Source organism: Corvus kubaryi, unplaced genomic scaffold, assembly GCF_017639235.1.
Source record: "Corvus kubaryi isolate FWS band 111438036 unplaced genomic scaffold, C.kubaryi_AGA036_p1.0 37386, whole genome shotgun sequence".
Classification (NCBI taxonomy): Eukaryota; Metazoa; Chordata; class Aves; order Passeriformes; family Corvidae; genus Corvus; species Corvus kubaryi.
This window is the reverse complement of record NW_024581128.1, coordinates 1817909-1841714: the sequence shown is the minus strand read 5'-3', so window position 1 is coordinate 1841714 and position 23806 is coordinate 1817909. Positions and strand designations below refer to the sequence as shown.

Below are 23806 nucleotides of genomic sequence, written 5' to 3'. Positions count from 1 at the left end.
GCCATTCTCAAGTGCATTTTGCCAGACAAAATAAAATGAAACCTGTGAATCCCAAACCCCAAGATTTACTGTAGGCTCCAGGGGAAGAAATGAAGCAGATTGCAAACTCTCAGAAAATTCCTCCTCTCTGTGAGGAATATGACCCAGGAAAGGGCTGTTCTTGCTTCTTTAGAGAGAACAAGAGATCAGCTGAGACCATTTTCTCTAGCCTTATGTAGCAGTGTAAAAATAATTCATGGGAATTTTATTTTTGACTAGTTAGCAAGTTGAGGAGTAGCAATGGAAGTGATTAGAGCTGTGATTAACTGTGTTGCTTTTGATCTTGTGGCTGAATCAAAAATGTGGATCGGCTTGACCTGAAACATGAAAATTTCTTCTGCTAACATGAAAAATTAAGACTTGGGGTAATCCTAAACCCAAGTATTTTGGATTGCCTGAAGTTCTGTAGGTTAAAGAGTGATTGAAAACAGTTTTCTAGTTTCAGGGAAACAAGAATCTTAATGGCTGTTCATTGAATTCAAATTGATTTCAGTCCTCATGAATCCGTGTTTCGCTGAATATAAAATGGGAGAGGGAAACAGAGCTGCAGACCCGCAGAGTCTCTCCTGTATCATGAGAATGCAATCACAACTGTTCAGCTCCCTTATTTATACCAGTGCTGTGCACACCTCTGAAATAGTTCTCCAGACTAAAAAATGTCCCAGCATTGATAACAGACAAAACTGAAAGTCAGTCACAGTGAGAAGCAGAGCTTTTTGTTATTCCAGAGAGCAGTGTGCATGCAGAAGGCAAGTGACAATTATTCCCTAATGAAAAAGCAGCAAAATTGCCGAAGAGCACAGCTAAACAACGGTCAAACTGCAGTCTGAATGGAGACAGAGGCTAAACCTATTTGCAATACATGCAGAGTGCAGTATAAAATGTAGGTGGCCGGCCCAAGGAGTATTACCATGCATAGATAATACATGTATGTGAAGATAATGCATCATACATACATGTAGATGATGCAGTCGTACATTTTGAAAGCCTGTCATCGGAACAAATTGCAAAGCACAGAATGCACACAGGAGCTCAAAAAGATGTAGCTGCAGAACATAATACCAAGATCACCACAGAAACAGAGCATTTTTTCAAGAAGACAAGAGGCATGTCAAGGAATAGAGGATTAAGGAAGCTGTGTGAGATGCTGATACAGGTCCTGGCATCCCAACAGTGTGTATGATCCATGCTGCATCCCCCTTTTCCCTGAGACATGAAGCAAAAGGTGAAAGTGTTAAACGTAAGGGTTGACAATTCAATGTAGTTATCAAGAAAGTTATTAGCACATGGTTCTGGTGTACAGAAATAAATGCTATTTTGAACAGCTCTCTTTATACAGGAGGTCTAGATGAGGCCACCTTGAGAGTGTGGTTACATGGGGAAGGTACAGAGATGAGGAGGCTTCCAAAAGAGGAAATCGTGTCTAGACTTCAAAATGCCAGTTCTCAGTTTTGTTTTAGGTGGTAATATCCTGTCTGGTATCTTTGAGGAGAAATAATTGAGAGGAAACAGTCAGTAACATGTAAGGAGGTGCTATGTATCATTTCAGAGTAAAAGTTCCCAAACTTTTATATTGAAAATTGTCACCAACCCTCAAAGTTTGTCACACTAGAAAGGCAGCATGTATTTTATTGTCTGATAGAGTATCAGTTTAATAGCACTGGCCAGCAGTGATGGAAAGTGTTCTTATGAAGGCTGTCTGCAAGGTCTTGACTAACTTGCATGCTGTAGTCAGTGTGCCTTCTTCATATATTTTTATGTTAAAGGTTAAGTATATTGGTTTCTTTCATGTTTTAGCTGTCTTGGGGGTTGGAATGGATATGCCAATTCTCAGCTTGGTGTTTTTGTAGGTAACTTGATAAATGTAGGTAAAATATAGAACATTGGACCTACAGAGTGAAGTTCACTGTTTCTGGTAGTTCAAATTAAGTTTCCCCAGTTTTGCATATTTTCTGTGTGTACTGTGCCTCTGATGTTGAGAGGGGGGATCTCACACTCAGTACTTCCCTAAACGAAGAGGAAAACAATTATTTATGTTGTTTGTGGTTAACCTACAGAGCAGTATTAATGGTCTGTAAAACCTCTTCAGATAATTGACTCAATAGAAACTTCTGAAAAACTATTTAAACTTGAAAGAAAAGTTCCATGGGAAGACAGGACAAGACGGAGTTAAAATCATCAGGAGGGTGAGTTTGTGTGTAGATGAAGATCCTCTTGTAATGCATTCGTTGGAAATAAGAAGGCAGGGGAGTGTTTATTTAGGTGCTAAGGGGAAGAAGCCATTAAGTAGAACCAAAAATCTTCAGTACAGTTAATTCTTTCACTCAGATGACAGTGGCAGTCCACGCTTGGTTGCAAATACTGGAAACTTCACCTGAGGTGCCAGTAATTGCTTTTTGTATTCCTCAAATTCAAATAAGCTGGAGTGTTTTCCCAGGCAAAAATGACAGCGTAATACTTAAAACTCAAAATGGAACCTTACAGCCATTGAGATAATTATATCTGTAGCATATAAAAGTTGTGCTTGAAAACAGGATTTGATGCCATTGTGTAATGTGTCCCTTTACAGAGAATAATCTAAATGAACAAAAGTTACAAAAAAGTCACACATGGTTGGATTTCTTTTTTTTTTTTTTTTCCCCCCTCTGGACTATTAATGACTTAGAATATCTTGATACAGAAAATGCAATTAAGTAATTGTACTTATACCTGATCCAGGGCTTTCCTGGTCTTAGAAGAGGAAGACAATGCAGTTACTCTGGAAAGTTATATAGTCGTTGTAAAACTTAGCTGTTTCTTCCATTCTATCAATTATTCAGATTTTCACCTCAATCCTTTTATGGATGGACAGGCTTTAGGGTTTTTTTTTTTAATTATTTGACTGTGTAAACTTCTTTGTGGGGGTTTTAGGGTTATCCTAAGTTTTTCATTATGTTTTCATACATGCTATGATATTTCTTACAAGAAAACTGGCAGTGCTTCCCGCTCTCTCCTTTTCTATTTCTCAAAGAAGATGAAGTGCTGTATTTTTTTTTTCTGTTGTTGTTTTTATTTCTGGTATCTCAGTGGAAAATAAAAGCCAGTTGCTTTTCCCCACACACACATTTGTGTGTGCCCACAAACAGACACGCGTGCACACTCTTCACATGCACGCAAGCACACACAAGGAACTCTTGCTTGTGCACAGCCAAAAGAGGCTGGACACGGCTGTCTTCAGCTCAGTGGAAATTGGCACCATCCCATCTCCAGTAAACAACAGCCTGACGTCAGCTCACGCAGCGGTGATAGCAGCAGAACTTGAGAGATTTTTCAACTGGCCAAGCTGTTGAAAGGCTATCGCTGGGTTTGATAATCTCTGGCTGCACTTGAGAGGAACTGGTGCAAAGGTGGGGGGAGGAATGGTTGGTTAATGACAGAAATAATAGAGCAATTCCTGATAACTTCATACGGGGTGGAGAGGTGATTTTTTAAGTCTTACACCAAAGGGTATTTTGATTCCCAGCTCATCAGCTGCAGTAATTCTCTCCAGGTTCTGAAATCCTGGCTGCTCTGTAGAATCCACGTTCGTGCCCTGTTGGAAGTTGGAGAACAATTAAAGTGGTGTAGAACAGTCAATCAAGCAGATGATGAAATTTGACTTTTCTAATGTGTTGAATTAAGCACTTTCATTATGATTTCAATTCCTGATGTTTGCTTCAGTTGTAGATGTAGTTCAAAGAACCTGAGCCTGGCAATGCTAAGGTTTTTACTGGTTTCTGTACATTCCATTTCAATTAGTAGGATATAAGTCATTGAGGCACCACATTGCGGCCACAACACCCAGAAAAGGTTTATTGAAAGATACTTGGTTATTCGTCATTATCAAATTAAGCTAGAATAAAGGGACCATTTTGTGGTACTGGTTTCAGATAAGGCCTTCAGAAAAGTAGCTGTTTTCCTGAAATGCTACAAACTCCTTGACTGCAAAGTTAGTGAAGACTGTTGCATTTCTGAAACAGAGCCACTATGACTTAAATTTAATTACAGCTGGTTCTCCTCATAACCCGAGAGCTGAAAGAGACTTTTCTATTGTTCAGTACTACCACTGAAAACACATTTCCATTATGAACTTAGCGTCCTCCTATGCCAAAATCAACAATTAAAATGAATGGTTTGCTCTGGTAACAGGAAAAACAAACATGAAAATCATTGTGTTGTGTGACAGAAAATCAGAATGTTAAAGTAAAAAGTTGATAAACCTACCAGAATAACTATTTGATGGGTATTCTTGAATCAAAGACACTTCCAAGCAAGTATTTCAAGGCTATAAATAATAGCACATCAACTTCTGCTTTGTTTCTTGTATGGCTGCAAAGACAGCAAAAAATTCATTTTCCATTTAGGTCCTGTCACCAGGGATTTAAGAGTTTTGTGAAATCCTGGAAAGGAATGTGAATATCTGCCAATATTAACATTTTCTAATGTACACATTTTTACATCTGCTTTTAGGGTACATTCAGACTAGGTTAATCATAAAATCTGTCTTGGTAGGGAGGGACAAGAATGCAAGAGGGAAAGAAAAATTTGAGTCTTCCTAGGACTGTGTCTGTTCTAGTAGTAGTTTTTGAGCCTTTTGACCAAATCTGATAGGGATGCACAAGTCTCAAAAGTTCATAACTTCTGTGAGAGTGGGCAAGAAAGTGAGGACCTGTCTGAGCCAATACTTTTCGATGAATTCATAGTCATCAAAATCAGGTATGGGATAGATCTGTACATCTCATAATGATACAACTGGGATTGCTGATCTTGCAGAGGGGGAGGAAAGGGTAAGCAGTAGGTCTTTAAAAACCGGGGAGGTCCTGGCTTTCTCTGAGTCTGACTGTCCTTGGAGACCCCTGTGGCTGCTTGACATCCTGCTCCCCAGAGGGGCTGGCATGTGGCAGGGTCTGACTGCCCTTGATTTATGAGAAAAGCCCAGGACAATTTTAAAAGAGACCAAAAGCCAAGCTGTCAGAAAGCTTGTGCTTGAGAGCTTGCAGTAGCAGAAGAGTTGACAGCTCAGGTGAGGAATTTATTCAAGACAAGTTGGCTGGAGCGAAACTCTGAGACTTCTTAAACTTCAGGGCCCACATGCAACTCTAGTATCACAGCTTTGGCCCTGTGCAAACGTGAACTTGCCAGAGTGTAGGAGAAGGGCAGACTTCTCCAGCTGTCCTTCCCAGGCAGGTGTGACACAGGCTGGGCAGCATGACCTGTGTTCAAAGTTTGGAACAGGTTGCCTTAGGTCTGTTTATGACCTCTTTCCTTCTCTGTGTCTGGTGGTAGACTCTGAGACAATGCCTTCCCTGCAGCCTGCCTACTTTTCTGGGCTTGTGCCTGCAGAGGGGAAACTGGGACTTGCAACCCTGTGAAATTACTACAGTGGCTGTAGCTGAGCAGGGGTCTCGTCCTAGGTCACCTCAGCAGTACTGAGTAGTTGTCACAACCCCCAGCAGAACTTCCCCTTCCAAAAACCACACCAGCAGCTCACAAGGGTAGTTAATCTCTCAGCTGCAGCCTCCCTGAAGATGTTTGGCCATGACTGGGAGGAGTAGGAAAGGTCCTTTATGTTGGTTTTCTTTTTTTTCCCCCTTGCCTTCCTTTGCTCTCTCATCTTGTTTAACCAGCCTGCTACTGCTCTAAACAGGGAGCCGAGGTGCTGGGAAAGGTCTGTACACTTCTCTCTGCCTCCAAGTGGGTAACATTTGCATTAGCTGCCAGTGGTAAGAGTTAGCCAGAACTGCTCACACTAGCCTTGACCGAATCCACAAGTCAGAGATGTGCTGTAGCGTGTTTCCTCTTGCTGGAAACCTGCAGAATGGCCTTTGGGATACCCAGCCCTGCTTGTCTCTGCATGTAACAAAGGCTACTGGATGGCTGTTGAGGTTATGGTTCACTTTGTATCGAGAGAAGTTACATGTAGCTTTAGTGTGGCCAGGTATCCAATAATACGGATTTTAATCAGTTGAAAAAGATCTTGAATTTGCTTTTGGTTTTATGGAGAAAGCTGTAAAAAGGCTTCCAAATAGTCTGGTTTGCTATCAAGGTGTAATTTTGGATTGGCTTTGTGATACATCTTGAAAGGAATTACCCTTCCCCAAAGATTCAGAAACATCTTGTGGCCAGCCCCTTCAAAGGAATGTTGCAAGGCTTCTAAAGAAATGATGCTGAGGGCATCCTTTTGTGCTTAGATGATTTTGGATCCTTGCAGGTTGATATTTTCACGATTTTTTTGTGTAACATTAGGGGCTAAAAAACCAGAAGAAGTTCTTATTTAATTGCTTCTCAGTACTTGGAAATGTTGCATGCTCCTGCCCTTGCTCCTTCTGTGTTCCTGAAATACTACAAACTTTTCTGAATAATAAGGAACTATCATAAGGATGGCCTCTCCCTGTGCTTGATCACAATGTGAGATGCAATGCACAAATCGCTCTGGGCAAGACGGAGGGAGGGTTCTTACCAGCCTGTGCCTCTGGAGCCTTGCAAGAGCTGCTCCCAGACCTGTTCCGTGTCTGCTACAGCACATGCATCAGCGAGTCTAACGAGGCAGAGGGCAGTCCCCAGTAGATTTTGGGGATTTGGAGTTTTCTTGTTTAAGACACTCCTACAAAGCGAAGGAGCAGAATAACTTTGCAACTCGTGTTGACTTTATCTAAACTCAAAAAACCCAAGAACATTTTCCAGGCATGGTTTCCAACCATGGCCAGATCCTCGCACCTTACTGGTATAAAATGTGGATTTCCAGCTGAAGTGACCAGCAAGAGCAAAAATGAGGGAGGCACAGTGATCCTGTTTCATAGCTTAGAGATAGCCACCACGGCTTGCTCCTTCCTTTTTTTTTTCTCTTTAATTATTTCTGCCTAGTGGGCAGGGAGTCCTATGGAGCATGTGATGCCTTCGCATCCTCCCTTGCTCACGTCTCATTGAACGCGAGACCAGTCCCACCCAGAGGGATCCCAAAGTTCCCCACAGTCTGTTCCTTGGACTGGAAAGGTTCTCATTCTTGTTTGGTCGTTTTAGGCGTGGTGTCAAGCACAGGAAATTTACTGATTTCTTCTTGTTGGCAATGCCGTGAAAGCCCAACATGGAGGAGAAATCAAGAAAACCAGAGCAGAGGGCGAGGTAGACTGATGAACAGGAGAAATTGGACTTTTATGGATCTACACTGAGCAGAACAGGGATTTGTGTGCTATTTACAGTCAGGTAAAATGCACAGCCCTCTGTTCAGCTCAATAGTCCTGCTGCTCCCTGTTGAGGCCCCCAGTTTTACCTCTACAAATGCCTTGTGGATTTTTTTTCACCTGGAATAAAATAGTATGATTTTGGAAAAAAAAAAAAAAGTCAACAAAACAAACACACCCCAACACAAAGAAAGTTGTTGCAACTGCAATGTTTGTTTCTACCACTAAAAACTCAGTTTTCTCATTACTAGAATAATGTGTTGATTTGAAATGGCTGAGTGGCTTGAATTATAATTCTGATTTTATTTTCCCTTTTGGAAGCAATAACAGTCAAGCAATGGCATGCCGACAAAGACAGCTTTGAATGAGCAGCAATCCTGAGAGGTGCCGTCCTGCTCCCTCCCCCCAGCCCCATCTCCCAACTCCTGACAAAGAAAACAAGTCGCTGCCTCTTCAAGACTTTTCTTGTCCTTTCTGTTCGTGACAGGCGTAAGTGTTAGTAACATCTGCTGGCCCGAGCTCGCTTCCTCCTGCTGTGCCGGGCTCTGGCAGGGCCGTGCAGAGGAGCCAGGACCCTGTGCCAAGCACGGAGCGTGGCTTCGCCGAGCCAGGCCTGCATTCAGCGGAGCTGTGCCTGCAATAGCCGGGCACGGGCTCCGTGTGCCTGGCAGGGTCTGCTCAGCTCCTCCTGCCTTCTCAGGCCCCAGCTCTCACAAGTGGCAGCGTTGTTGGCTTTTTCTCCTTGTGGATAATGAATGTTATTTTAAGCAAAATAGCCAAGGGGGATAAACAGATCAACATGTGAATCTGAAAACATTTTCTATGAGCTTTGACTTAGAAAGTTACTATAAATTAAACATTACAGAGAATGCTTTTCTTTCACAATTTATTCTTTAACTTGTTTCTGCATTTCAACAATGTTTCGTGATTCACTAGGTGATGGGGTTTTTTCCCTTTGCTCTGTCAGGTTTCCTTGATGGTGGCAGTATTTTCCAGAGCAACCTGAAGGGAAAGTATATATGTATATAATTTCACAGGGACATAGAATCTGTAAAGACAGATGCAGACCCTGCTTTATTTTGTAATTGTTTGCTTCGGAGTTGGCTAGCTTTTCCTTTGGATAAAATGGACAAAAAGTATTTTGGTTTGTTTTGCTTTTTTAAAGTAAGGCATAGGGTTTCTCTTCCTAAGACTGATTGGTTGAATACTGTTAATTTTTTCATCAAATTAAAAAAAAATAAATAAAGGAATATGTGGAAATTTGGTCTATTTCATGTCACATGTGAGGTCAATGGGAAAAAATTATGTGCATCTAAGAGTAACATTTATCTCAGACTTGTCAGCTCCTAACAAGTAGTGATCTTGCTACTCGCTCTTAGGTTGGCAGTAATGTGATGTTGTGCTTCAGGTCTGGTTTTTGGGGGATGGACGGGGTGTTCCTGAGGCTATTTTATGTGCCATTTCCTGATGCGAGAATTTTTAGAGACTCTTGTAATGATTTATCTGGAGATTTTCTTCTAACAACATCAAAAGGCAGCCTGCAGTTACACTAGCCTATGCTTCACTCAAATCAGCCTTATAGAATAATCCAGTTGTTTCTTCCCTCTAAGTACACAGTGAGTGTGTGTGGCAATGATCCTGGAGCCTGCAGGCAGCTGCAGCAGAAAAGAACTTCCGTGGTTTGCTTTTGCTTTCTCTTCCTGTCCTCTCCATTTTCATGTATGTTTTTGAGAAGGCTGAGTTTCTGATGGACTACCTAGTGCAAGACCAGGGGAAGGTGAAACTGTATTTTGGGGCGTGTTTTGTTAGTTCTTTTGGTTTTCATACAGTGTTCTATTAAAGGCACTGTTCTTTAATATTAAAAACAACCCAGTGGATGGATAAATTTAAAATGTCAATCGATAAAAATTAAAATCTGAACTTTATCTGTAGGAAATACTAATGAGAGAGAAGCTGAATATGTCTCCCCCTCAGCTCTGCACCCCACAAAATGCCAGGCATCATCACTCTTTGATGTAACTTTGTAGTACTTCTAAGTAGTGGAAAGTGAAAAGATTAGAAATCAGGTTGATGATACAGTTTCTTTTCAAATGCTTTCTCTAAATGTTTAATACTGTGTCCCTGAGGAAGTCCCATCATTAAAGCTGCGTGACTATGAAATCACCTTGACTCTGTGGGGGAGATATTTGAGAGTTCTGGGGATCTTCATCATCTGACTCTTAGAGTTCCCCTTTGTTGCAAGGATTACAAAGGTTTTTTGTGAAACATGTCCCTCTCAGAGTTTGTATCATCTCCAGTCAAGTCAAATTGACAGGGATGACAGGAATTACCCCATGTACACTAGGTATATAAACCAAACCATGTTATCAACTGAGACTAAGGGTTGCTGTAAACTTTTCGCAAAGGATTTTAGAGCTTGTTCACAGATAAATGCTGAAGAAGAGTTTCTGTGCTTTCCAGGCACCTTTCCCACCGTGTGACATTAATAAAAAAAACTAACTATATGTAACTATATAAAAATAACCAAAAATGACTAACAAAAATAACTCAACAGTGTTGAGTTATTATATATCTTCTAATAGACCTAATGACAGAGACCCTAACACACTTTCCATGATAGATACTTGTAGAGGGGAACTGTTCCTCTCTCCTCTACCACAGCCTCGTGTGGGGTGGGACATGGCAGTGGCAGCTGTGTGTCAGCATGACAGCACACAAGGCATTGGGATGAAAAGTGGGAGAATTTCACCGTGTCCTGTAGAAACGGTGAAGAACTTAACCCAAAACAGAAGCTGATAAAGACGTGAGGGTTTAACAGTTGGCTGGCTGGGAAGTTTCATTTCTCTTCAGGGTGCGGACTCTTGGTTTGTTGGTTGTTGGCCGGTTTTTTTTGTCCTGAGTTACAAAAACTTGCTCGTTCTTTGGTTCAACTTTCCTTACTCCAGGTTTGGTTATGGGGTAGATAATGAGCCAAGGCATGGGGGTGTGCAGGGTGATGTACAGGGTGCTCTGCTTTATCCTCTCCTGTATGGATAATGTGGTATCAGCTTTGAAAGCGGAGCTGTGTGTGTTGCATAAGGGCATCGTATGTCTCCTTCAGTATCTACGCAGAGCTGTGAGGCTGTGAGATACTGTGCTGCAGATCTGTACAGCAGCTTCCCTGGGGGTAGGCAGTCCGTGAGAGAGCAGAGCAGTGCTGCTACATCACTACCAGTTCTAGTATCTGCAGTGCTTGGATCTTTCCCTGGGGGCCTCTCCTTTGCGTATTAACCCAACCTGACCCTGCTTGCCTTGCAGGAACTGCCTAGATCACAGCTAAAGGGGGTATGGCTGTAGGCATGGAAGTGTAAGGTCTGACACTGATGGTATCAATGAGCAGGAAGCCTTATACTGCTCTATGTGTTCTTAGTGAATGCTGAAGCCAAAATATTCATGCATTTCTTTTTCATCTGTAACCAGTATAGCATGTTTAATAGTTTTTTGAAAACTGTGTGATAAAAAGGGAAAGGCCAAAACCCCTTAACTAAACCATTAACATAGCATTCTTCTTATTCTATGTGGACATAAATATGGGCAGAATACCCTTATGAGTTTCTGACTGGGTCATTCAGCCTTAAATTGAAGTGACCTTGTTCTGGGGGGATCCAAGGAGCTCAAGCCTTGAATTTTTTCTTGCCATGGCTGCTGACGATTTTTATACTGTTAGCAAGACTTCTGGTGGGTGATATACCAAAAAGCTTGCAGTGGCAAAAATTACTGATCAATTCACTGAAGGAAAGCTCTGTGTGTGTAGGTTCCAAGGAGATGGGGATGTCTTTGGGTTTTGGTTATTCAGCTTGAGCTTTAGTGTGTAGCTTGTCTGGTCCTTTGAGCTCCACTCTCTGACAGTGAATTCACATTCCAGCTTTTTTTCAGTTGATCTGATTTTGCCTAACAGGTCTAACATTTTTTCCTTGCTTATGATCAGACAGTGCTGATGGGTTTAGGAGGGCTGATTTTGGGATATAACTCCAGGTACAAAGTGTGGTCCTTTGTGTTTAGGCATACATGAGCACAGAAATATTTTTAGCAATATGTGTTCCTTCTAGAAGTGCATGCTCTTCTCAAAGCTTTGGGTTGTGGTTACTTGTATATACCAAAACCACCTTCTCTTCTGTTTTCCTCTTTCTGTTCCAGAAACTGGTAAAAGATCTGTTTGATTTCAGATTTTCTTTTTAATAAATTTTTTAATGGACAGATTTCAGCAGAGATTTGACATGAGCCTGAGATAGAAGTTAGGCATAAATGTCACAAAATTCAGTATCTGTGCATGATTTCAAATCTCAACCACAAAAACTGAGATTTGCTTTCAGATTTGAAGACAAACTGCAAAGCAAGACAAAAAGAAAATTTGGTACTTCTAATGCTACTGAAGTTTGTGCAGTTTTTGAAGCCACCAGCTACTAAAACATGCTGATTACTCCATGAAGGTGATAATGTTTTTTGGACATCAGCTGAACAGTTGGTATGAAACTTGGGCCCTGGAAAGTCAGCTGCTAGTGACTGTAGTGGAGTCAGTGTCACCTGCTGACCCTTTTTTTTAAAAGAGTTTAGGCATGGTTTGTAAAGGGGGTAGATGATGTTTTCCTTCCCTTAACAGAAGATATGGGGGTGTGACTACACGAGCTGCCACTGCCCAGAGGCAGAGACTTGGGGTAATTAAGCAGGAGCACAGACACCTAAGGAGAGAGAGAATTTCCAATAACTAGGCATACAAAATTAAACCAGGCTGGTGATTCTAGTTTCAGGCAGTGACTGTACTGGTTTTGCATGGCAGAGACAGTGTACACAGGGAGTGTTAGGTTATAGTGCCCACAGTAGCTTTCCAAATACCACTCAGACAGCCACAATTGATTGATTTTATGCCTCTAATTTTGACTTCTTTTGATCAGTGGGAAAAACAGATTCCTCTAAGCCAAGGGGACCATACCCCACCATCTTGCAGCTGTAAATAAAGCTTGGTTCTCTCCAAACTTCATTGTGAGCTGTTGTAGCATGTGTGACTCATAGCCTAATTAAACAGTCTGAAAAAGAATACAATCTCAGCATTAGTTGTGTTTTTACTAAGTATATTCCAAGTATTTTCTGTCTCTTGGAGAGTCAGATATGTGGCTTTAAATCATCTGCCTGCCTGACATTAGATTGCCAAACCATCAGTGATACCTCTCATGAATGTGCAGGACTGGGTTGTCCTGTGACCATGCTGGACAGCTGATTTGGAAGGGGAAATTTCTATCAAAAAAGTACTGACACTTACGTGTTGATTGGGCCTTCATGTCTTAGATGTGCATATCTGTGTAACTGTATGAGAAAAACCAGCTATGGAAAGTAATCTTACCATTCTCTGTGTGGGTATAATGGAGGAAGGAAGCTTTTTCACTATTATTTTATTTTTTAAATTTATTTTGCTTAGTAGAATAATGTAAGGAGGTTCAGCCCTGTGTTTTTAGTGAATAACTACTTGGTAGTGAAAGGAAGTAATGAAAAACATTCAGTTTTGGGGGATACTGTGCATGTGAAGTAGAACATTTTTGCATACTGAGTAGGATGCTCCAAGGCATGTGTAATCTTTGAGGCTTTTTTTGTTTCTTTTACATATGGGCCTTGGTGAAAAGTCAGACCTGCTATAGGTGAAATTTCCATTTGTGATCCTCTTGCTTCTAACCTTGTTGAGCTCTTAGATCTACTAACTTGTCCCTTTGAGTCTCTGTGTGCAGTGCAGAGCTGCTTATGCATCTCACACTCCTGTTTGCTCACCAAAAGCCATCTGATGCGCACAGAAGTATCTTTCCGGGCGAAGGTGCTCTTAAATAAAAGACCTGATTTTGATTGTTTGGTACTTAATGTTTTATGACCACAAACTGTTGTGAGAATATCGATAACTTCAGAGACTTCCATTCCTTTGAATTAGCCTGTTTTTGGATATGTTTGCTTTAATTCTTGTCTATGTTATATGAACTTCCATCTCATCTCTGCTGCTCCAAATTTGTCATTATTATGCTATGCTAATACCTTTTTTTGGCTTCTGAAGCTGCCATGTGTTACTTTTGGATTTACTGGTTTCTTCAGAGGGAAAAACTTTTTGGTTAATACTTAACCTACTCAATAGCATAGGTGCTTTTCAGAATAATTTTTTATAAATCCCCCCGAAACAGGTGTCTTCCAGTGGACTGGAATACAGGAGAGGAGAGCAGGGGGTGTGCGGGACGGGAAGACAAATCAGGAGACCTGAGTTGAGTGTCCAGCCTTTAAACGCTGCCTTTCTCTCTTGCATTTGCTATTCCTTTTGCTGTTTAATTCCTTATAAAAGGATTATATTTCCTTTTCCCATCCTCTGACATATCTGTTTAGCCTGTAAGATGCCTGGCACAGAGGTGCGTGTCCAGACGTGGATGTGTGTGCAGAGCCGGACCCCCGTGAATCTCCAGGTTCAAGAGGAGGACAGCAGCGACAGCGTTGCCATCCTGAAGCTGCAGTGATTACATTCCCATCCTGGGAGCTCCTGTACTTGAGGCTGCTTGTCTCTAGGTAACTCCTCGGTGTAGGAACAAGAAAGTCGCATTCCTCTGCAAGTTGCTGCAGCACATCCTAGGAGCATCCTGCCATATCCAGCCCTCTCCTTCCCCAGGGCTCCCTGATCCCTTCAGCCTCTGTTACACACACGCCGTCTGAGGAGGAGTGGTGCTGGTGACCTGAGAACCCCATACTCCATGAACCAGACCCACTAGGGTGGCTCCTCTGTCTCTTCCTTCTCTGGTGAGGTTTAGGGGATTTGCTGGCCTGTCTGCAGGTGTTAAAGGCGTGGCTACTTCACCTCTGTCTTGCCAGATATCCGTCTGAAAGCAGTGTAGCCCTGCAGCTGCCTCTGGCTCGGGCTGGTTTTGCCCGAAGTGCTGCTGTGAAGTCTCCTGGCCTTTGCCATCTCTGGGAGAACTACCTCTGTAATAGTTGTCTGCTGTAGCTGCCTTACAGCTACAGGATGCTTTTATTCTTCCCTTCCTCCTGCACCCTTCTTACCTTTGTTGGGTAACTAGACGTAGGTGTTCTCTGGAGTGGGTGCTTTCCTCCCGTTCCCTCGCTATCAAGCGCTCATCACATGATAGCAGACCTCACCCAGACCAGGCGGCTGCCGATCACAGCGTGTCGTCAGCTGGCACCGCTCCCGATTCTCCGGAGCTGGCAACTGTCCTCTTTTCTTTGAGCTCCGATAACGGGAACAGATTAGCGGTGGGAGCACCCGGAGCACTGCTTTATGGGGCTTTACTCCTGTATACCTCCGGTTTTCCACAAATCTTGCCAAGTGAGTTTCCTGATTGTGGGCTATGTCGTTTGCTATGCTCCCCTTCCCTGCCCCCACCCATTTCCTGACATCACTTTAAATCCGGCTGTAGCGCTGGTCCAGTTCTGCTGGAGCACTCCACCCTGGACTTCCGAATGCAGTAAATCTTTCTGGTCGGGAGAGTCATACACTGTGTGGAGCTTTGTCAAGCTTGGGAAAGAAATCCTCAAAAAATGAGGGAGAGTATTGAACGCTTTTTTTTTCTTCTCCCCACCCTCCTCCCCATACTGTGTAACTTTCACTTGGTGAGTCTTCTCTACCCTAAATAGAAATAAATAAACAAACAAAAACTTTAAATTTGTCTCAATTTTGAAATTATCTGGCATAAAGGAATAAATAAAATACATTCTCGTTGCTTTCAGTGGTCTCTTTGCAGTGCCTTTCTAGACTATCACCATCATCATCTTTCCGAACACCATGGGTACTGTTTAGTTTGCCAGTGGTTGCACTGTCTGGCCTCAGGGGCAGGAGTTGGTCATTCTGGGGCTAAAACTGTCCAAAGCAAAGGTTTGCAGTGCTGTGATTATGAGTAATCTCTTGGCAATCTTGCTGCCATATACCCTACTAAAAAAGGCTTTTTATTCATAAGGAAAGTGTTGGAGACCCCACTGGCATTATGACCAGATACTTTTCTGCTGGAGGTCCCTAGGATCCAGCATTTCCTTACCTTCCTGGCATTTGGGCTTGTCCCATGTGCTACTGATTCAAATCTGAAACAGCAAACGCAGACTAGGTTTTGTTCTTTTTTGTCTTCTGCATCAGCACTGGGAGTAAAAGGACATGTCAAATTTTGACCATTGTATTTCCCAGGGTAAAGACAAAAGTCTTTCCACCTACATAAATGGGGGAGGGATCAGATGGACTTGAGTCAGGTGTGTTTATAACAGCATGGTCCTCTTCTAAAGAAAACTAATTTCTTTAAACAGTGGGCAATTGATGGAATTTATAGCCCAGTATGTTTTGCTACAGGATTAATAAGCAGTGTCCCATAGTACAGCTGCAATTTGCTGCCCTGAAACATTGCTTGGGATCAAAGTGCCCTTCTGCCATATTGCCCATGAGCTATATATGGTGACCAGAACCTGGGTGTGAAATGCCTTCGGGTCCTTTCTTCCAGGTCAGTTGTCTGAGGCAAACACAGCCACCCCTTTTGCCTATGTCTGCCTCCTAGCCTGTAGCCACAGTTGAATTTTTGCTCACTTTGTATCAGTCTAAAGATATTTGCCATCATAGTGTAGTGTCAAAGCCCTGGAGAGAAGCAATGTCTGGTGGAAAAGAGGTGTTGTGTGGATTGAAATAGCTTTGATGAATACTGTAGAAGGAGTGATGCTTGCTGGTGTAAGTTTTTTAGGGGAGCATGCCTGTTTCTTGCAGGAGACATCACAGTTCTGCTGAATGCTCCACCACCATGATCAGGCAAATGCTCCTTTTCACTTTTGTCTTGCTGAGGCTTTTGCACTTTTTCTGTTTTTAATTAGCTGCAGTCATCTCCCTTACACTGGGTTAAATAGCAGCATGGCACTTGATCTGAATTGTTTTTATTATGTCCTGTGGCAGAGCACAGTGGTCCATCATAAGCCCAGCATATTTGCATGATATCCGTAACAACTTTGTCTTCCACACTTTATTGTGACTCTCAGGTTACTCCCAGGGAAATTCCAGGGCCTGGGTGTTGTGGGGTGCAATGTCACAAATGCTCTAGGATCAGTTTGCATCCCCAGTGGTCAATTCTTGGGCGTCGTCCCCAGAACTAACACGCAGTGGGGATTTTTCTGCTGTGGGTGCTGATTACACTTGCAAATGATACTGACGTGGGAGGAGCTCTTGAGTTTTCTTGAGAACAGGGTTAGGATTTAAAATGTTGACCAAGTGGAGAAAATAAGAGGTTATTCAGAAAAGGACAAGCACAAAGTTGTTAACTTAGGTGGGAATAATGGGCTGCCCAGACCCAGAATGGGAGATGGCTGGCTGAGCAGCAGCTCTGCAGAGGGGGGATGGAGTTGATGGTGGATTCCAGGCTGACTGTGAGTCACCAGCCTCGTACAGTTGTGAAAAAGGCAAGCTGAGGTTTATAACCAAAAGAGTACAGCGATCCTTCCACTCAGCTCAGCTTGGTGAGGTCTCAGCTGGAGTCTTGAACCAGTTTTCTGCTCACAGCCTTTAAAAACAGCAAAACAACTCATAAGTGGGTCAAAAAAAAAAAAAAAAAAGAAAAAGAAAAGGAGGAAAATAGCATGAATGGATGATTTAGCAGACATGACCTTTACAGAGAAAGTGAAGGTATTGGGGTTGCTCAGTCCATGGAAGAAAAAAGTGAGGGGATGGATGAACATGTTAGCACCTGTAAAACGTGGGAAGCAATAAGCTGTTTAGCATATATTTCAGGAAGAGGACTGTGTACTTGAGTCTTGTGGGAGCTTTGTGCAGAGCAGTCCCGGTGACAGGCTGTCACCAGAAATCCACGGGAGCCTCTTTTTAGCAAATGTATTTATCTGGAACTGTTTCTGTGGCAATGGCCCTTCTTCTCTCCTGCTTTGTGATGGCCAAGCCTGAGAAACACATGGTGGGAAGGGAGCCTGTGCTTCCCATTGCAGGAGAGCTGGCTTGGGCCCAGTCAGTCGAGGAGAGCAGGGCAGCTGCAGAGCTGACCTGCACCTCTGATCGATGCTGTAATGGCAAAGCTCACCCTGTGCTTTTGTGCTGAGGAGGCAGCGTGTTCGTATCCAGGTGCAGCCCCACAAATGCTTGGTCAGAGGTGTGCTCTGATGTCAGGCAATGAGATTTTTTGGCTGCTGGTGTAGGGAGGTTGAACATTCACATTTGGCTTGCATGGAAAGGCCAGTCATTTTCCTCTCTAAGGCTGGAGGCAGGGGAGGTGACCAGGGTGAAAGCAGGAATGTGGCTTTAGACTCACTGCAGGACTTGGTGGTCCTGCAGGAGCACCAGGTGTCAGCTCTCAGGATGTGACAGATCCATCCTGACAGATGTCTCTTTAGCACCAACAGCCAAAATATCGTGGTTGTGTTGTGAGGGGTTTGTTCCCATCTTTTAGGGGAGGTTTTTGTCTTGGGGATGGGCTTGCTCTCCTCCATCATGTAGCAGCTACTGCAGCAAAGCAATATTAGGAAGTAAGATTTTAGCTGTCTTCCACATGATTAGTCCTGCTTGAGGGAGGGGGAAGGGCCTCACACTCCTTATTAATCATTTCTTCTTCCCTCCTCCCATCTGCTCAGTGATTCTCTTGCTCTTGCATACACCACTAATATTTCATCACTTTTATTTCTCTCTGATTCTCTGACTCCCTCCCTCTCCTTGTTGGTTCTTTCTTGAATCTCTGCCCTCCTTGCTCCCACATTCTTGCAGAGATGCTACTCAGTGACCTAATTTTCTTCCCTAGCTTCCTTAAAAAAAAAAAAACAAAGGGGAAAAAGGGAAAAAAAGAAAAAACACTCCAAAGTTCCTCATTCCCCTCTCCTTGGACATTACGCCTTTTCCCAGTGGTCAGCACATTCAGCCAGAGTGGTAGAGCATGTGGGCAGTGCCTGCTTCCCTCCTCCTCCTCCTCTTTGTGCCCTCCCCAGAGGGTGGAAGCCTGACTCCTCCTCCACCTCCTTCTCTTCCAGCTGCTTTCACTAGCCTCCAAGCTCTTCTTGGCAGTGAGGAGCCTGGACATCTGTAGAAGCAGCTGGAAGCAAGATGGAGAGCCAATATCCTGCAGCTCATCAGATCTCTACAAACCTCAGCTCAGGAACAAACTGCTTAATTTGCTGTGTGTTTGTACTCTTTAGTTTGCAGTGCACACTGCTCGTTCCTCACCATCCCAGCAAAGCTCCAGCTTTATTGATACATGGCATGGCTATAGCCTGTTGTTTTAGAAATATTGTCACCAGTCTGTAAATCTGAGTGCTCTTATGTTATAGTGGAAGAAGGCAAAGTTAAGCTTTGTTTCCACCTGGATCTTCAGCACTACCTGCCATTAGCATCATGTGGTTCCACAGGCAGAATTTAATCCTGCATTAGCTCAAATTTGACCTCTGTCAAACAAGCAGTGGTACCATAAATTCATAGTCCTGAGAACACAGCAAAAGTGGTTTTGCTGGTTCTTTATCACTTTCCCACCTGATTTACATCACAACCTTCTTGCAAAGATGACTGGTGGTATTCTGAAAGGTGACAGTCATCCTTCCCTGTAAACACTGGAAGGGAGCGTTAAACTCAGCTCCGCAGGGCTGAAGGACCAAAAGAGGTGCAGGATCCCTGCTACTGTTCCTGTGGAGGTGGGATAAGCTGGCGGGGGCTGGGAGCTGCAGCATTTTGCAGCAGGGCGTTCTGGGATGGGCCCCTGAAGGGAAGCTTGCGAGCCGTGTTGCCGTGAAAAGCCTCGCAGCATGTTACATGATGCAAGCTCCTTGGCAAGTGCTGTAATTGTGTCACTGAAATGGCTGAGCCACAATGCTCAGGGAAAAGGTTTTTCCTGGTGAGCCTGCGAGCACACTATACCCTTCCCTGGTGCATGAGAGCAGTCTGGGAAGGCCAGGGATACCACAAAGTGCTGAGAGAGCTCGTGTTTGGGGAAGGTTTCTTGTGCTCTGTTTCGGGATTTGAAATTTGCCAATTTGTGGCTGAGAGCACGTAACAAGACATGTAACTAGACAGATGCTTTAAAAATATTTTTCAAAGGACTTGGAAATGAGTGTGACGATTAGGGACACCATTTTCATAAAGCTTTCAGCCCAGCATCCTGTTATACTCTCACGACAAACTGCAGTTATGCACAAAAACAGCTATTGGAGTTTTTAATATCTTGCTCCCTCAGCACTAGCAGTAGCTGTTTGCTTTCAAATGCCATTATTTGCACCCAGAGCAGTTGGAGCAGAGAGGCACGAAGTAAAGGGAATTGCTTTAGAAATCAAGCTTTAGGCCCAATTCAGGGTCAGGCTTCAAACCACCAGCTCTGACAGAGCTGGGCAGTGCTTTGTAGCACGGGTGCCCATAGATACTTGGGGATACACAGAGCCTACATGTGGTGGTGTCAGGTGTTTAAGTTCAGTGTAAAGCAAATACTGTTTGCAAGTAGCCCTAATACGTCCTTTTTTTTTTTTTCCTTCCCCCGTCTCTAAACCTTTGCTGTGAAACAGAGCTCTCATGTTTTCCATTCCTAATTCAAGAGCTGGAGGGATCGCTAAAGCCAGGTATCAAGTTACAGGAGAAAGAGTGAAGACATTTGGTTGCAGCTTCATTGGCCCACACCATGCATACACCCAAGCGACCATTTTCATCAGCCCCCATGTCTATGTTAAAACTCTAAGGAAAGTCATCTTTTCTCTAAGTCTGTCCTTGGGAAGGACACTGTCTGCAAGGAAAGTTCCCACCAATAGAGGTGTTTGAAGGCTGGGAACAAGAGGAAGGAAAAACCCCGTAAGGATCAAAAAGCATCTCGTCCATAGTACAGGAAATGTTGTTCCTACTCATCTGAGCTACCAAAATAAGGCAAAGCAACAAGTTTCAACAATAACAATGTTCACATTAAATCCTTTGAATGGGTAATGTGTGTAGCTTAAAATGTGACTCAGCCAGGAATTGTTACTATTTCTGGTACTGTTTTAGTTTTTAAACTTAGTCTGCTTCAGATATTTGGCATGTCCTTGGTTGTGATAGGAGGCTGATTAGAGGTGGTGACTAAATATCCTTTATGGGCTGACTAATTCAAACTTGAATCTTTTCTGCTGAAATTGAGGTTTGATGCTTTCCAAGTTAGACATGAACTTGAGTGAAAGATTTCAGTGTGTAAAAAATCCAAACCCCTGTATTCTTTTTTTTTTTTACCTTCTTGTTACCACGTTCTATCTAGCATTTCTTTTCTTGTTGGGGTTTTCAAGACCATGGTTCTTTCTCAGACAGAACCTCTTCTCCTCTGTGTTAGGATGCTTTCTTTGAACCTTCAGCTGCTTCTGTTTGATTCTTAGAGTGGTGGTGTGTGTTTGGCTGTTTCCTCAGTAGTTCGTCCCACCAGAAGAGCCTCCTCACTGTCTTTTCCTTTCCTGTGTATTCTCTTGGTCTTCCCCCTGTGTGCTGGTTTTTCTTTTGCTGATCTCCATGTGTTACTCCTTTTTGTTCCTCTTTTGCACTTGTCTGGCTGGGAATGATCTGCAGCCATCCCTTCTGTTTCCCCACCATGCCTTTCCTTTGGTAGAGCTGATGGGAAATGCTGTATTTCCCCCTTCCCTCCTCCCACTGCCCCCTTCCTCTCCTGCTTCCTTTTCTAGTACAGCTCAGTGAAAAGCACTTAATAAAAAGGACTTTGGGTAAAAGAGGAGCAGAACAAACTCCAGGTATTTCCCTGTGTGGGTTTTCTACTATCTGCCTCTTCCTGCGAGCAGGAGCTCAGCTTTTGAAGCTGGATCTTCTTGGGAATCAGTAGAGAGATTAATTTTGGACAGGGTAGTAGTGGACTGACATTTGATTTCCTTATTTAAGTGTGACTGTTATCCATATGCTGGAGACCACACGTGACTTACAACACCCACTCTCTGTGCTTCCTCAGTTTTTCTGCCCAACCTTCAGTTCACATTTTGTTGGCTATCCTTACAGTGAAAAGAAGTAGAAATTGTCTTCCCTTCACACTGAAAGTGTAGGTTAAAATTGAAACACATACAGAGCTGCAGAAGCTCTGGGGCCCATCTCCTATAACCCCAAAGGCTGCCTTTGGAGACAGCCTTGGGGGCTTTTCAGAGAGCTAGGAAGGGGAATTTCAGTGTTGTACACAAGCACTTTGCTTCTTGCTGCCCATGTGGCAATTGTGAAGGTGTCCCTAAACTGTGGTAGTTGTCAGCGTGTCTGTGTCTATCTGAGATGCTCCATGAACCCTAAATGTGAAGCATGCTGAGATCAGAGGGGAACCATAAATGAATCTGTGTATTTTCAGCTTTTCTGTCTTTATTTTTCCCAGTTTGGTGGACAGTGATTTGTTGTGTGTGCTGCTTGTGGACAGTGTAACATGAACAAAAAGAGTCCATGCAATATGAAAGACACGAATTAAAACTGAGTTCTTCCCCTCCTGCCACTTTTCCAGGCCAGTTTTTCCCTGTGTGGGCTGTGTGTTTGCATGCTTCCACTGCTGCTTAATGAAACACACAGCACTTCTGGGTAGCAGACAAAACAAAATTAGGTGCTTTGTTGTTGCCCATATGCCCAAAACTAAGGGTAAGAAAAGACTTGTCCCTTCTCATGGTGTGACTCTGGGAGATGATTCTGTGCAGGGCCAGGAGCTGGACTCAATGATCCTTGTGGACCCCTTCCAACTCAACAGATTCTGTGATTCTGTCCCTCATCTCTACAGACCTTCAGTGCTAGCAGTAGGAATTTAAAGAAGTTGGGTGAGAACCTGAAGGGAGCCCAAGGTCTCCTTACATGTGTGTAATTCCTGATGGGAGCAATGTGATCTAACACTGAGCAGAGTCATTGTGCTAATGTACCTTTGGACCCTGGCAAGAGGAAGAAAAGCTGTGAGACAGCCTCTTGTCAGGAGCTTCTCTCTGCAGTCCTCCAAATTCCTGAAAGACAGGTCACATCCTATCAGGCATGAGAGATGCTGAGTGAGGACGTACAGCCTGTGCTCTCCCGCTCTGCAGACGAGAGGTCCTTTGAGCCTTTGCCTATGAGTACAGGAAGGATGCACTGTGGAAGGTCCTTTATGCAGATGCTTTCATATCGATGGGGAAAAAGAAAGCCCAAGTTTTCTGCCTCTTTTTCCATCTTGCCCTTACAAATGCCTTCCATGGTCGCTAGCCCTTTCCTGGGAAAAACAAACCCCTTCCCTCTGAAGGGCTGTGGATTGGAGGCTTGCTCTGGGGCAGTCCAAAGAGCCAAATCACCTTTGAGAACAAGACAAGGATATTTGGATCACACCTGCATGCCCTGTTGTGTACCCTGGTGCTCAGGAAGGGGTATTACTGGAGAGCTCTACCAGATGAGCAAATACAGATGTCAAACATATTTTCTGCCTATCCAAGCTGCCCCTTACTGTAATAGTGGCATCAGGAGAAATTTGAACCTTCTGCAACTGAAAATGTAGCCCCAAACTTTGAATTGCTTGTTCAGCTGCCGTGTCAGATGGGTAGTGTGGGATAGAAGCACACATCATCTTCTGTCAGTGTGGGAGGGTCCCGTGGCAAGGTGGACAGGATGCTTAGGGTGGGACAGCTTGGAAAGGCTCCCCAGAGCTCAATCCACATGTGCTGTTAGTCACTGCCTGTCCTTTGCTCAGGCATGAGTTTCAGGCTGGGTGCTGTAGCTCACAGTCTGACCCCAGATGTGTATTAATTATTTATTTTCCTCCACGTGCTGGCAGATGGTTGGAAGAAGAGTCTGCCAAGCATAGTGCATGCTTGAGGGCAGTGATTTTGAGACACGTTGTTGAGATTATCTGATGTTTCACATTTTCTGTAATTTAGTTTGTGTGTGTGTGAAGGGAGTATTTAAAACTTGCAGACAATAGTTTGCTGGGTTGCAGGGAATGAAACCCCTAATGAATAGTCCATTGTTTACATCCATTTGAGGCTGTTTCTTTGCTGAATTAGTGCCATGAAACATAGCTGCAACTCTGTTTTTAAGTCCCCTCTCCTTACCCATCCCCCTTCCTATTCCTTATGGTTGCTAAATCCTGCTGTTATCTTCTCTACACAAGTTTTCAAGCTTCCTTCTCTTCTCTTGATTTTCTTCTGCTTAAACTTCTTGTCCAAACTGGGTCATCTTTTGCTTCTAGTGTGGTAAATTTTGCCATCCTTGGCCTCTTGGACTCACACTTCAGTCCTTATTATTTTTATCCAGATGAATGTGGAACAAGAAAAAAAAAAAGCACCCAAATTGTTTTCTGCCATAATTAGGTCTAGATCCCCCTCTTCCCACTGCCTTTCTCTCCCCACCTCCTTGTTTCGGAGCTCTTTCTGTGCCAGTTTGCAGCTGTGTGTAACTTTTATTTGCCTGCAAGCCCCCGGCCCAATTTCTCTCTTCTCTTTACCTCTTCATTAAGGAGGCATCCTCCCTTGCTCTGTCCATACTGCTCCGTGCTCTGATCTCTGCCTTCTTCTGATGACCCCTACGATTTGGGGTAGCTCCCTTTTCCCTCTCTTTAAACAGATAAGTGGCTGGTTGGCAAACTTGTAAGCTTTTTTTTTTCCTGTACTCTGTT

General features: G+C 43.5%; 1 protein-coding gene and 1 long non-coding RNA gene across 4 annotated transcripts in view; one reads left to right on the top strand and one right to left on the bottom strand.

The window, feature by feature from the left end:
- SERTAD2 (SERTA domain containing 2) overlaps nt 1-23806 on the top strand; it is a 79403-nt gene that overhangs the window by 15315 nt on the left and 40282 nt on the right. The window lies entirely within an intron of this gene.
- On the bottom strand, nt 2847-14567 carry LOC121668711. Its single transcript, XR_006017534.1, has 3 exons — nt 14295-14567; nt 4282-4386; nt 2847-3610 (listed from the first exon to the last, which is right to left on the bottom strand). It is a non-coding gene; the product is annotated as an uncharacterized LOC121668711 (long non-coding RNA).